Source organism: Nothoprocta perdicaria, unplaced genomic scaffold (genome assembly GCF_003342845.1).
Source record: "Nothoprocta perdicaria isolate Ctin4 unplaced genomic scaffold, notPer1 scaffold_0, whole genome shotgun sequence".
NCBI lineage: Eukaryota > Metazoa > Chordata > Aves > Tinamiformes > Tinamidae > Nothoprocta > Nothoprocta perdicaria.
In genome coordinates, this window is record NW_020454092.1 from 8,782,440 (window position 1) to 8,795,291 (window position 12,852).

The 12,852-nt window shown below is 48.3% G+C and overlaps 1 protein-coding gene across 1 annotated transcript in view; it reads left to right on the forward strand.

The window, feature by feature from the left end:
* The first annotated feature begins 4,087 nt into the window (after positions 1–4,087).
* Positions 4,088–12,852, forward strand: part of GLI2 (GLI family zinc finger 2) — a 164,515-nt gene continuing 155,750 nt past the window's right edge. The window contains exon 1 of the mRNA XM_026036138.1: positions 4,088–4,321. The gene's annotated coding sequence lies outside the window, so the exon portion shown is untranslated. The remainder of the gene's footprint in view (positions 4,322–12,852) is intronic.

The window sequence follows — 12,852 nt, forward strand, 5'->3', positions numbered from 1 at the left end:
TATTCCTAACACTCTTCCCTTCTCAGAACTTTACAAGTTTCTAAAACTGAGCGTGATGAATGTGCTACTGAATCAGGGCCATTGCTAATTTATTGGTGTGTGTTTTATTTTGTGCGGGAGTTGTTGAGGTCTTTTCCCTCGTTATTTTTAAAGAAAAGAGACTGAAGAAGAAAAACATTGCACGCATCACTGTTTCATTGTCTCAGCAAAGGCTTTACCTTGCTGTAATGATCCTCATCCCTGTTTTTCTAGTCAAGAAAATGTCTTCACTTCTGTGTTTCACTCCTAGGCCTCTGGCAGAGCTTGCTAAGGTTGAGCCTATGGGTTGGACTTGGATCTGCATGGAGGGGATGCCAATGGAAAGGGGCAGCGCTGGAGGATGAGCCCTTCTCCCAGGAGCACAAGCCTCCCACTACTTTCCAGAGGGCATTTCCACGGATGCAGATGGCAAGGTGATCCTTGCTGAAGCACTCATTTCCTTTAATCTCTTCTAAGGGTAGAGATACCTSTGTGAGGAGATGGGCAAGCCGCTGAAGGCAGGAGATAAGCCAGGCTTTGCTCGGGGAAAGCCGCTCACAGCCGGCGCAGCTGCCTGCTCCGGGCTGGCTCGCCGAGGTCGCCTCAGGTATTGCCACACTGCCCCGTGGCTGGATGGGGAGGTGCTGCCCTACGTCAGCTTAGACACCTGTAGTGCGTGGGTGCAGCGAGGCGACCACCGGCTGTCGTAGGGAGGGAAGGAAGCACCAAATAACCCGGGACGGGCAGCCCCATCATTTTAGTGTTGCTCCTGCTGCCCAGTGGCTTCAGATGTCACACCTCAGCTTAACGTCTGCGCTATTTCCCCCCCGCGCCAGAGCGAAAGGAATTCAGGCATCGTGCGCTTCTCCCCTTCTCGAGGTTACGGATTTCTGCACACCCTTGAGATTGAGTTTTTAAGGTCAGCAGCGGCATTTTTAGGTCACGGAACTGCGGTGCCCTGTCTTCTAGCCAGCTAATCAAATGACTAATTAGCTCCTTTATCACTGCAGTTATCTTATCTTTTTCCCTAGCTTTGGTTCAGCTCTGCAGGATGAAGCCTGTTAGGAGAAAACATTTGAGAATTATTTGTTCGAAAACGTAGAGGCAGATATGGTGAAGAACGAGCAATCATTTGTGTCCGAATTAATCTGTGCATCTCAGTTCATCTGTGTATACTAAGGCATCCATCATAGCCATTTTACTTTCATTATATTTTGGGTTATTTCTGCAGGATTTCTTTTAATAAAAGGCAGCTGTGTACATGTAAGCTTAATCTTTAATATAATATACATGTGTGTGCAGAAGAGCACTTCCTCCCGCTACCCTCTAAAATACCCSTAAATAAATGAAACCCCGGGCAGTGCAAACCTTTGTGTGTGTCACAGCTATGTTAACCCRCCTCATTTCCCACTTTTCTCAGGTGTTGATGGCATCTGGTTGCGACAGATGCTTTCTGATAAAGCCTTCAGATCAACACGCCTTTGGAGACATCAGTGCTCTGTGTCGGTACTTGCAGACTGCTGTATCCAAATACTCTTCTTTAATTGTCTTATTAAGTAGAGAATTAAGCTCRGAGCTCTGACTGTTTTGGTGCCAGTGATTCTTATTGCAGCCTTTGGCAGGGCCCCGGCCTGTGTTTTAAAGAGGCAGCATCACTTTAATTACGTGCAAATTAAGCCGGAATATAAAATCCACGGAGAACAATGGCTGACTGGGAGCGCGGTACGTAAAGTCCGGGTTTCTGTTCTTCCCCTCCCACTGTTCGGTGGGGGTTTTAGCTCAAATGCCTGCAATGATTTAAGAAATACAAAGCAGGAATTCCCCCTGCTGCCAGACCGCAGGCTCCTAGCGCCAGCCGTGCAGACGAATGTCACATGTTGCTGTATGTTTGGAAAGGGAACCATGTGTTATTCTTTAGCTGTCTCAGCGCTCCCCCCAGCTCTACAGTCTCCCCAGTCAATCCAGCAGAATAGCTTCTAATGAAATAAACTTTCCTCTTCCTCCCCTTCCGTGCAGACTTGGGATAGCAGCAGAGCGTACGTYGCTCCATCGCCGCCGCGCCGGGCACAGGGCTCTGCCTGGGAACTCGCAGGAGGGATTTTAACTTGACTTAATGCAACTTGGCCTCTTGTGCTTCCAGTCAGGAACTTGTGACACTGATATTGCAGCTTATGTTGTGTGTTATGATCAAGAGCTCACAAATGACTACACATATGGTTAAAACTTTTTTTTTTTTGCATGGAATATAATATGTTTCAGTTTGTAACTCAGATGTGGGTCTGGATAAAGAGCGCTTGCCATTAGAACCACTTTGTTTCCAGAAACAATTTTTTACTCCTCCTTCTYTACTGTCTTGGGTTAACGTTTCCTCCGGCTAATGACAGGACCGGACACGCAAACCAGATTAGAGCAGCGTGTGAATAGTGGGAGCTGAAAACGCTGGCACGGTGCTTCGCCATCGYCAAGGTTAAGCGGTTTACCGCGAAGTCCCAAGAAGTGACCTGAAAGCAAACACAGAAATTAATGCAGAAGTCGCGCGCCCAGCCGGCCGGAGCGCGGCGCCAGGGGCTCTGTCCCCAAGGTGGGAACGCGGCTCCCTGCTCGTCCCGCCGGGTGCCTCATGCGGAGCAAGGGGGCAGCACCGGAGCAAGGGGGCAGCACCGTGGCCACCACGGGGCAGGGGCTGGTGGCAGGAGAGCGGCTCCCCGGGCTCCTCCTGCAGGGTCTGCTCCCGCTCTGGCAGAGGGCAGAGTTGCCCGGTGCTTTTGCTCCCCATCCCTGTTGAGTCCGGCAGTTTGGGAGAGCCTTCCCTCAGGGGAGGCCCTTTGAGTTGGTCTGGCTGCAGGAGATGCCATCTCTGACCGGCAGAGAAACCCAGCGGCTCGGGATCTGGTTGAAACAAAGGGGAGCTGGTGAGGAAGCCAAGAACAGCTGGTACAAGGGGCAGTTGCAGATTAGTTGCAGATACAATCTAGACAGTTGCTGAAAATCCATTGTATTTCCTTTGTATTCCTTCTCTCATTTTTTTTCCATTCCCTTCTATCCTGCCTGTGAGTGTTATGCAAGCTCCTCTTTAATACTGTAGGTGAGAACTTAGATCCTTGCTTGGTCTGCCAAAAGACACCTTGGTTTGCAAGAGTATGGGTTGTACTGGGGACAAGATGGGTCCTGATATTTATTCAGCTCAAAACCTGAGGTTTGAATCCACACCCCAAGACTGGGTCCCAGCGTGTGTCTTGCGTGTCAGGCTTGGAATTCACTTTCCTGTAGAAACGAATGATTTATTAGCTCCCAAAGAAAACTGGGGAAGTATAGAAAGTTCATGTTTCATATCTATGTGTAATTACGATGCAGTACTTGAATGATGAGGTGTTTAGCACAGGTAAAAAGCTAACACAGTCCCAGGTGGATGCAGGTTTCCACCAGGCTGTGTCCGACGGCAGTTCCAGCGCATCCTGCTGGGACCGGGACCTCCTTCCTCAGCAGTTGCTATGGGAGGACCTGCCACGCACAACGTGGTGCTGCGGTGACAAAGTTATTCCGCTAGTGCTGGCACAGGGCCCAGGCCAGCKCTGGCCTGCGAGCCTGAGGGCAGCGAGCACCGCTTTGTGCCTGGTGGGGTATTCAGTGTGCGCCTGTGTGCGGAGGAGGAAAATCACCCCTGTCCCTGGGAGCACTGCAGGAGAGAGCCCTGGAGAACGGGGCACAGATGAGGCGAGAGGAGGGTGGGAAGACCATGTGGTGTGGAGGTAGAGAGGCAACAGAAACCTGAAAGAAACCAGGCTTAATTACAGCCTCTTGCTATTTTATTTATTTATTTATTTATTTAACATCAGGACAGAGTTAAGTTGGTTACAGCAAGGCTCAGGTCCTACTTGATCTTCAGCTAGTGCTGTTCACTGAGGCAAGATAGGGAGGAATCTAGGCCACGTCTAGAGCTAGGTCAGTTTTTGCCCTTGATGGATAGAGGTTGTCCCTAGGGAAGTGTTTTGGCCTCCAGGTGCACACAGTTTGCTGCTGCTGCCATCGAAGTGCAGCCTCCCTTCCTTGGGAGAGTTCACGTGGGAAGCTGGAGTGCTCACAGAGGAGGTTTTGAGATGAGCTGCTGGAATAGGAAAACTCTGCTGCTCCTAAGGACTGATCACCTACATCTGGCAGCTGAGTGGGATGAAGAGCTAGTGCAGCTGCTGTTAATTCTAACCCAGCTTTAACAAAGCTTAAAGAGGCCAAGCTTTGGGGCTTGGAGCTCTTTAGAATCCCTAACAGTACTGACTGTGTCCCATCTTCTGGAGGAATCCCAAAGGTACCATTTTCCAAACAATTCTGTATTCTGAAGAGACTTTAATGTGAATTGCTGCAGGTTATATTCTTCTCACTCTGMCTCTGGAGTTGGGTGCTGTATGGGGATATTTGGATTGTGTCTTCAAGGCTGAAAATGTGAAGCTCTGAGTTACCTTCTACTATGACTTTCCAGAGCCRGGGAGTGGGTTACCTGGTGTTTTCATGTAGTAGGTAACATGGCAAGTTACAACAGAGSGTTCCTTGAAAGTCCTGTGAAGTGCTGTAGCTCTGGCTGGCTGGTGTGGGGACCTTGGGTGCTCTTTATGAGATGGACTCGCCCCTAAAACCTCTCGAGTGACTGSTTTGTGAGAAGAAGTGTGGTCAGGGAGGGCTTTCCTCCAGCCAGTGTGTTACTGTTCCCCTTGCACGTGAGTCCTGGCAACCTGTGTGTGCTGATATACTCGATATGGAGCTSTTTTCTGCCACTACCAGGGGTTTCACTAGTGCAAAATGCCTACACATCTGCAGCATTACCTAGGCAGCAGGTACTACCTGTGTTTTGCTGTGTGCCTTGTTTGTGTGTGAATACCCAGCTGCTATTGAAGGTAATGGCTAAAAGCTAGGAATCTCTCCAAGGTTTGCAACTTTATGGCTGTGGCAGCCGTTTTCCTTGTGATGTTGTAGTAGTTGTGTCCCAAAAAGTGTCTGAACCAGGACTCCTTGATTTGTGAAAGAGGTGGCTGTAAACGCTTGTTCCCTATGAGGGATCTGGGAAGAGCACCCTCCCCTGCTCCGTGAGAGCCTTTTCTGTGGTTTGCAAAGCTCATTTTATCCYTCAGGGGACATGTAGGGTGTGAATGTGTCTCGGTTCTGGTTGTTGGCAATGTCTGCACAGGCTATCAGGGGAGGGAGGACAGCTATATTACTACATGGGAAGTTCCACAGGTCATCTTCAGCCTTGTTTCTTAAGGTAGATCTTTACCTTATATTTATTGATTTTTTTTGTTTCTTTTTTCAGTGGACCAGTAGGGGCCTTGTTGAGGAGAAGGCTGGAATGTGAATGAACAGCTTTCTGCTCTGCTAGGCCTGCGGGCTAGTCCGTGAGCATGAGCTTAGCTCAGAGCCAGCCACAGCTTGTCGTGCCTCTTGCCTCACTTGTACCTAAGGGAAGTAGAGAACTGAAGAGGATGAGCTCCTAGATAACGTGCTGGGAGCTGGAATAATTATTGTTGGGTAATGAAAGGATGTGAGACACTAATCTGTAGGAAACCAGTCTTCATTAGTTCCTCAACTTGTTGGGCAACTTGCATTCTTTTATTAATTTTTTATATGGCAAAGTGACTGGAGTAAAAAATAGTCTAAGTGCCRRGGGGGGGGGGATAAACAGTGAATTAAAAGGATTAAGAGTCTGAACATTTTATTGCTTTTGGAAAGATGTTATTAGATTTATGTGCCAGGTTAAATTTACATGCCTGAATTACTACTAAACTTAGTAATGAGCTTGTGAGGGAAAAACATCTGTTTACGTGTTTTAAAAGGACTTCATCCAGGATATGTCATCATTTCTAGGCTATAAAGGCAGGGTTTTTTGTGCCAGATGCTGACTGGGCATAAGATTCTTCTGGAAGTCACTGTGCACGTTGGGTAAGAATCGATGGTGGCTCCAACAGGTGTGATTATCAGAAAACAATTGGCAGTGTTGGGTTAGTTACGGTGCCAACTGCAATGCCCTGGATGATGTGAATTGGCTTCGACTTTTGAGACTCTTTAAGATGATGTTTTTTTGAACACACAAAAGCTGTTTGCCTTCTGAAGACAGCTTGTGCCTCACAAGACTGATAGCTCTTGTGGTGAATCTGCCTGGGGTCACCAGCAATAAACATCTCTCCTGCCACCCAGTGACATCTCAAGGACCTCAAGCCTCTGCCCTTTAAAGGGCTGAGAATYGCTGACTGTAGATGCATGAGCTTCCTTCGGATCCGCCGTGCTTGCGTGTGGTTCCCTTCCCCACACGGCTCCTCACGCAGCACACTTGCACGTTGGACACAGTCCAAATTTCTTCCCTCCTGGGGATTCCTTTGCTGTTAATTTAAGTGATGGCAAATGCAAGCTTCTTGCCAGAGCTTGCTGTGTTTCTTGGATGCTTTTTTTAGCTGTTCCCCCAGGGAGCAGCTTTTGTCCTTCCCCATGGTGCTTTCTGCTTTAGGGAGAAAGACTGAGCTGGAGCTGATGGGTCCCACCTGGGTTTGAATAACTCTGTCTCTGAAGTTGCTTTGGTACCTAAGTGTGTGCCACAGTTTTCAAACTTTGGCTTTGTTTTTGTCCCTTCAAAACTGGGCCTGTAATAATGCAAGTGTTTACACAATCTTTGTTTTAATAGCAGACTAAATGCTTATGCTAAATAAGTGCTTCTATTAGATGTTTGTGTACAGCACTGTGGGCTGCAGTTGCAATTGGCTTCAGATGCTGCACTGAAGTTAAGGTTAGGAGAAAATATTACTTTAAATAGGTAGGTAAAATAGCTTTTCTGCCCAGAATCTGTGGGGCAAAGTARCGCATTAACAGGAGGCAGTGTGAGCGCAATGAAGAGAAGCATCTTGGCCGTAAGTCATAACTGTGGCCTGCATTTGGTGTAAGGGTCTCCTCTCAAACCACAGACAAACAAATAGGTCAGCTCAGGATTTTGTAGACTGGAAAGGTGGTAAAGATTGGAGGTTGCAGTAGATGTGGCCAGGGAAAAGCTGGAAGGTCACTGTTCTTTTTTAAAATAAAAGTATATGTCCTACTTGACTGTCTCCTTGCTGTTGGAGGGAGCTTCGGCCCCGATCACCAAGTTTTTCCTGGGGGCCCTGGCGTGCTGGGGGCTGCAGTGGCGCTGCTGAGGAGCACGGGGCTGTGGTTTGCTTGGGAACAGTGTGCAGCAGCCCTGTTGTTATTGTGCAGGTGGTTTCATTAAGGAAACGTGTGGCAGGAGGCTTCCGCAGCAGGGGAGAACAGCGTCGGCTTTGTGGAGCTGCAGGTGTGCGAGGAATGGCCTGTTTGGGGCCTGGGGCAGGCACTGCTCTGTTTTCTGTGGTCATCGAGGGCTTGGCTCATCACACAGTGATGTAACTGCTGTCTCCCTTTCCTTGTGGGGCTGGAGGACTTTGGTGGAAGAGGTTGGTACTCGGCAGTGCTCTGTGACAGCACCAGGAGGCAGCTGGAAACGGCCGTGGAGGCGCCCGCTAGAGAGCGACCGTCCTGGATGAGGGATAAAAAGGCTGTGCCCGAGGCAGGGAGCAGCCCAGCATGGCAAGCAGGCTCAGGATTGGGCTAAATTAGAAAGATTCAACGAGGATTTAGGTGCACTCCCCCTAGTAAGGAGCCAGCAGGGACTCGGGCCACAGAGCCGGTAACCACAGGATGTGTAATGCATTCAGGTCTGCTTCACTCCATTACACCAGAGACTGACAAATTGGGAAGAGTTTAGGGGGAGAAAAAGGCAACAAGAAGGCTTGAGGGATTGACTTATGAGGAAAGACTGAAAGAGCTGAATATGGATAACTTGGCTAAAGGATGACAAATGGGGTGGCTGAGATATAAATCTACAAATATCTGAAGGGTGTAAACACCAAGGCTATGAAGAATTATTTAGAGTGGTACAATGGGGTGTAACTAGAAGTAATGGGATGAAATTTAAGAGAAGGCAAATTTCAGTTGAATAATGGGAGAAGCTTTTTGACAGCGTGATGTATTAGGCCGTGGGATGCTCCTCCAGCAGCAAGCCTATTGCTCACTGCTTAGGGCCCAACCCTGTTTAATAACAAGTGAGAGCTTTTCGCAGCCCTTATTAAGGCCAGTTGCAAGTGGCGCCTTTCGGTTTGGCGCGGAGGGGAGCGAGCGAGCGGGCGCTGTTGTGCCCATCAGCAATTGGGTCGTGGCCACAGAGGAGACGTCCCATGTCCGAGCGGCCCCACGGAGCTGGAGAACAGCCCAGACGGCCCCGCTCGGGCTGGAAGCTCGGCTAGGCCTGGCCTGTCTGCCCTTTGATCTGGCCTGACTTTTATCAAACCTCTCGTGCTTCTCCCCGCGCGGGCCTTGGACTTTTACCGCTTGGGCCTTAGTTCAGTTACGGGCTCTGCAACAGACATCAAAGTTGCACTTCAGCTCTGTGTAAAATCCAAGAAATCTCCCACTTTGCTTCAAAGAAACCAGGACAAACAAGATCCCATTGATGCATACGGGCTCTGCTCTTTTATACGTCCACAATACTGTACCTTAACTTTTTCTTTACAAACTCCCATTTCTTCTGGAGCTTTTCACTTCACTTGAAATGCAAAGTGAGGTCAAGGGATCGCTCTCCTCCTGGCAGAGCGCGCCGCATTGTCTGTCATTTTGAAGCGTCCTCCGCGGTGACGGAGGAGAGGTTCGTTTCTCCTCGCTTTCGGCCTGGGAACGCCTCCTCTGAAAGCATTTCCCTTTCCCCCTTCTTGAAGGGCTAAATTAGAAAATTAGGTAAAATAGTTGTGTGAATCGAGTTAGCGTGTTTTGGCTAACGTGGTAGTTTATCTTCTGCATGGGGGAGATGGCAGAGCGTCATGTAATTAGGGAATCAAATGTGGTTGTAGCACTTGGACCAGCAATTCAGCCTTTCCATTGGAGAGGGAGGACAGAACTCTAAAGCATTGGCATGCTTGGAGCATAAATGGGATGAGAGCTGGAAGTGTCATTTCTAATTGTCCTTAAATGTGTTTTGCATTGCTTGTGCTGTCCCTGAAGAGGGCTGTGCCCGAGAGCTCCAGGGAAGTTTGAGTTATGTCCTTTCCAAGGCTGTGGGAAGGAAGAACTGCTGAAGAGTTTCATTCCGCTCTGGATGGGGATGCATATTTTCTTTGCTGAAAAACATGCAGTTTTGGTCTCCTCCGAACTGGGTTAATTTGGTGAATGCTTTTCACGGGGAAATTTGTATGTGGGGGAATGTCAGCACGTTTGTGTCTTGGTTGTGGCCGTCCCTCTCGCGGAGGGCTGTGGTGAGCAGCACTTCTGCAGCCCAGAGGATCGCTTTGATTCGCTTTTCCTGTCCGGCTCGTGGGTGGATATGTGCCTGTGGCCCCCCTGTCTCTGGAGAGCAGCGTAACCACTAACCTACCTCAGGTTGGCCACCTTAATCTAAGTGGTTTCATTCAGCAGAAATAAATCATTTATGTCAGTAGGACTCCAGGATTAGTTTTAAAAAATTGTTTGGTTTTCCCAGCTGTACAGGAGTATCAATTATTCTCCCTGTCTTATTTCAGAGTCCACTTTAAAAAGGAATTTTAATTATGTGGTTGGAGGTCACTAATAGCAGTTGCAGGGGACATCTGTGGTGCAGGTTGATTCCTCATGATGCTTGGTGCCTTCATGAGGAGATTTGGGCCTATGGGCAGGTGTGCACGGATGGAGAGGATGGGGAGCATGTGGTCAGTGTCCTTTATGGGGAGAAGGTGGTCAGTGTCCTCTGCTGGTTTTGCAAGTGCCTCCCTGTCCGATCAGTGATGTGGATATCACCTGGGGGAAGTCACCAGAGGGTCACAAAGGGGCACGTGTGGGCAGACGCTTTCCTGCGATTGAAGCAGTGTTATTTTGGAGGGATCACCATGGCTGTGATGTCCAAGCCATGGTCTTCTCTAAGCAAGATCTGAGTGCTGATTGCTTTCTTGCAAAGTGCAGGTGAGTACCAGTAGCTCTTTGCCCTTTCTCTGTGTCCTTGCAGGGGTTTTGATCCCATCAAAGTGCCCACAAGTCAGCTAGCACTTGGCTCCCCAACTGGTATTTCAGTGCTGACCCTTCCTGGGAGGCCTGGATTGGGATATGGGGCACTTGTGCTGGGGTTGGTAACCCATGGCTGAAGGGGGAAGTGGCTGTGGGTCGTATTGTCCCACAGGGGCCACTGAAACAGACCCTAGAGGCCTGGGCTGTAGGATCCGAGGCCGGCAGCACGGCAGGCTGTAAGGCCCAGTAAATATATTTTTATCAGTATGAGGGGGGCGGTGGAAAATGCTTTGTTATCTGCCAAGGGCAATGAAAAGTCTTGAGCTAGCTTATGCAGTGAAAGGATTAATTGGCTAACGATGTTGGACCTCTGTGGATGTTTGATTAATAAAGTAGGAGTTTATCTTCTTACATTTCCCCACAGCAACTGCAAAAGAGTTTCAGATGTGTCGGCCCTCCCTGCTCTCCTCCTACCGTGAAACAGATGTTTCGCCGAGTGCCTCTCAGGAGGATCTACCAGAACCTGCTTCGTGGTGGGAAGTGAAGAGCAGCCCCAATCGAGGGAGCTGCCGTTAGTGCAGAGAACAGACCCTCCTTTATCTTGTGTGCCCTTGGAAAACAAATAGATGTGTGTGCACGGAAGCKGCAGGATGGAATTGAACACTTTTGACTCGAAATACAGTATTCATTTTCTTTAGCAGCATATGAAGGCCCGGGAGGTTTTAGTGGAGAGTTGCATGGTTTCTCTGCTGCTTTTTTTTCCTCCCATTTCTCCCATCCTGGTTCTATGCCATTATTGCCTGGAATTTTTGCTTCTCAACCGGGCCATGACCTGACACTGAGAGAGACTATTGAGAGTAAATGTTTATAAAGTTCATTTAGCTTTTAGTGAAATCTCTTCCAGCTTTCAAAGAAAGCCCTTTYGTTTGGTCTGCACAGATGTAAACTTTAAATAAGAGAAGTTCCCTGGATTCAAATGATGGCTTCTAGAGTCCAAATGCTTTAGACGTGCCATAGTGCAGAGCCCTCTTGTAACTCAGTGCAAAACCTCACAACCTGCTTGTCTGCTATGTCTGATTCTGGGTTTGAACACTCCACAAGAGTAGATGTAGGCCTTCTATCCCCACAGTATATACCAGCAGTGCTTATTTTTGTTTGTGTATAAACAAGGTGTCTCCCCGCAAGATCTGTCAGAGGCCAAGCCTGCGTTTTGAAAAGGAATAAATAAGCAATGGAAGGGTTGTTCTGTCGTAAGGTGCATTGTGTCAACAGAAGTTTGTTTGATTTACCTGTTACAATAGGAAGTGCACTGACTTGCTGCAGTTTGTTTTTGCTGTTGCATTGGGTGCTAACATGATTCTCAATTTCTTTTGTGTTCTGCTTTCCTAGGAGGAAAGTGATGAGAGTTTTTCTTTTGCGCCTGTTTTCCTTGGCAGAAGTTGGTGTTTTATTTATCCTCAGCTGCCATAGACTATGGATGAATTGGTTGACCCTTGAAATTATAGAATTTGCACACTTGCTTTGCACAGATATTAAAAATAAAGACATAAAAAGCTAAGCAAGTAGAGGCCATGGGTGATGAAGGCTTTGCCTTCTCATTTCACAGCAAATCTAGATGAGTAGTGACTGATGGTTGCTGTAACTGATGGTTGTTTGCCCTACCTATCAACACTTGTGGAAGTGCTTTTCATCCACACCTCTCCAAGTGCTTTAAAAAACACCTGGGTGTTATTGTCCTGAATGCACCTGGTAAAAAGGGGACTCGCAGATGAATGGACAGCCAGGAGAGCATCTGTGGGCACCTCTCAAAATTGTGGTTGGGAACTGGGACTGTTGGCTTTCTGTCATGGATCATGAGACCACTGCTGCTTGGCACTCTGTGATCTGTCTCTTTTGAGGCTGGTTTCTTTGTGACCAGCCTTCCCCTGTGACCAGCCCACGATGTTCTGCAGAACTTGGAGGTGTGCATTCCTCGAGGCTTTGCAGGCCTTGTCCTCTAATGCAGAAAAACTGCCCAGGATTTATTGGGATGTCCAGAGAAATCAGCTATCTTTGCAGTACATCCACCTTGGGTGAGGGATTGGTTGTCATTTTGCTCTGACAAGATGGGGAGCTGGATGGCCCTGACTCTGAGCTCATTCCTCAAGCAGCTGTTTATCGGGGCACGGAGGAAAGGGCAGTCCTGGAGCTACGTGTGCTTCGTTGGTCTGAGCTTGTTTGTGTGATGAAACAGCTTCGGTGCCCTTAAGTTAACACCAGATAAATGAGCAGTAATGYGGGGGTAGCAGTAGGCTGGCAGGGACCCCGCAGCCTCGCTGACGAGGTCGGGTAGCTGCATTGGCTTGGAGCAGTGCAAGCCTTGAAGGGTCTAACATGGCACTCAGTTTGTGATGTGGGCCCACCTGCAGAAGATTTCCAGAGCTATCAGTTCAGTGTCTTTCGCTGTGAAATTCCCTTGGGAATCTAGAAATGAAGATTGAAATAATTAGCAGCCCACCAATGCTTCTGAGCTGCTCTTCCCATGTGTCTGCATAAAAATCATCCTCCTTTGGTATGATTTATACCTATAAATCCTGCTGATGATGTTAAAGGGAGCATGTGTATGTTTGTGGGGGCGAGGGGAGGAAGAGAAGGGAAGAACTGCCTCATCTTAAACTGTGGATCTTAAAACCAGATCTTAAATTGTGGTTTATATTGAGCCAGAAGGACTTAATTATTTTTTTTAAATATGCACTAGAGAGCAACGTGGGGCTCACTCCTATAAGGGCTGTTTGGAAAGACTGAGAACGAGGCTTTCGGTTCGGGAGATGCAGTTCAGACACT